Source organism: Brassica oleracea, chromosome C3 (genome assembly GCF_000695525.1).
Source record: "Brassica oleracea var. oleracea cultivar TO1000 chromosome C3, BOL, whole genome shotgun sequence".
Classification (NCBI taxonomy): Eukaryota; Viridiplantae; Streptophyta; class Magnoliopsida; order Brassicales; family Brassicaceae; genus Brassica; species Brassica oleracea.
The window spans coordinates 37,214,362-37,216,578 of NC_027750.1; positions in this window are offsets into that span (position 1 = coordinate 37,214,362).

The window sequence follows — 2,217 nt, forward strand, 5'->3', positions numbered from 1 at the left end:
CTCTCCCCTAGAGAAGCCGCAAGAATATTAGAATAGCTCCACGAGGGAGAATGTGGTTCCCACTCCAGCGGTCAAAGTCTGGTGCTCAGAGCCAGAAGGGCCGGCTACTATTGGCCAACCATGGCGAGGGACTCCCTCAAACAAGCCAAATCCTGCAGTCAATGCCAAAAGCATGCACCAGTCTCCAACCTTCCACCGGAGAACCTCAAATCTCTAAGCTCCCCTTGGCCCTTCCGAAAGTGGGGCAAGGACATCGTGGGGAAATTCCCTATGGCACCGGGGCAAAAGGTCTTTCTCCTAGTCGTGACCGATTATTTCATAAAGTGGGTAGAAGCCGAAGCACTGGCCAAGATAACGGACCTCCAGATCAGGAAGTTCATATGGACCAACGTGATCACACGCTTCGGAACCCCTCATGAAATTATCACCGACAACGGACCCCAGTTCACAAGCTACAACTTCCGAAAGTTTTGCAAGGACTGGAACATCAAACTCTCCTATTCAGCACGACACATCCCCAATCAAACGGACAGGCGGAGTCCACCAACAAGACGGTGGTAAACATGCTCAAAAAACGCCTGGAAGACGCCTATGGGCGATGGGCAGAAGAATTACACGGAGTACTCTGGGCATAACAGACAACCCCGAAGACGGCTACCCAGGAGACTCCTTTCTCACTTGTCTATGGGGCTGAAGCAGTAATACCCACCGAGGTGCACGTCAGGACTACGGTCTCCGAATTCCTCTCCCAGGAAGAGAACAACGAGCTAATGTCCCTAAGTCTAGACCTACTCGATGAAAAAAGAGAGGCGGCCCGCCTTAGAAACGCATCCTATCAGTTGAAAGTAGCCAAGAGCTACAACAAGAAGGTCAGATCCAGAACCTTCCAAAAAGGAGACAGGGTCCTAAGGCGAGTCTGCGACCACACAAGGGACAAATCAGCCGGAAAACTCGCCCCTGGATGGGAGGACCCTTATAAGGTAATAGAGGTGCAAGGGGCAGGAGCCTATAAGCTGCAAGACAGCAACGGCAAGGTCCAACCCAACTGCTGGAACGCCTTGCACCTCAAATTCTATCATTTCTAAAAGTAAGGTCCCCGGATCGAGCTTTCTATATTACTACTACTACTATTATATATTTAAGTACCTTGGTTTCCTACTCCTATGTATGCGATAACGTCTCCGGACTAAGCTTATAAAATACATTATTTAGTTACGACTAAAAAGGGCTATAGGAATTCCAACGTACTTAAAGGGGCATACTAGCTGGGTCAGGCCCTAAGGGACCTTAGATCTTAGCAAACCCCATACTAGTGAGACTACTCACATGGGTGTACGACAAAAAAGGAACGGGTCTGATCAACCCTATTACGTTGTCTGCACCTCGGGCCCTGCGTAAAGGCTATAGACCAAAAGTTACGTGGGGACCACCTGTACTAGTGCTACCCAAACTCTGCATTAAAGACACCACGAGCTAAATACAATGCAGGGGGCATGACGTACAACTGCAAAATACTGTAATCAGATGCTGACGGCTGATATGCAGGGAGCAAACATGCGAAAAATCCGGTTAGCACCAAAAATTTAATACTTATCCAGACGTGGAAAGTAGTGTGTCTGGTGTGAATTCGCTCCGCGGGGTAGGCCCACGCCAGACCACAGTAAGTCTGAGAGTGACCTTTTCTGCAGAAAGGTAGAGTGCAGCATTGACACTCACGAGATCGAATCCTCTGCATCGGTCGATGAATGCTTATTGTATGAGTTATGTCTCTGGTCGAGATAATCATATTTGGTGGCCTAAGTCAAGGCTGAACCAATGCTAAATCTAAAAAATATTTGATACCTTTTTACATTTAGCCGACCATATAACTACTAAAGATGGGCATATCGAGTTTTTCTGCCAAAAAATGTTTTTAACAAGCCTAGGAACTGTGCTTCGACTATTCCATTTGCAGGGCGTGTCTAGACCTTTCTGTCGAATCAGATTTAAAAAAGATGGGGCATAGCCTTAAGTTTATGTGGTATTGGCTTGTTTTTTTATCTCGAGATCAAATTCGCTGCATCGGCCGATGAATGCTTATTGTATGAGTTATGTCTCTGGTCGAGATAATCATATATGGTGGCCTAAGTCAAGGCTGAACCAATGCTAAATCTAAAAAATGTTCGATACCTTTTTACATTTATCCGACCATATAACTACTAAAGATGGGCATATCGA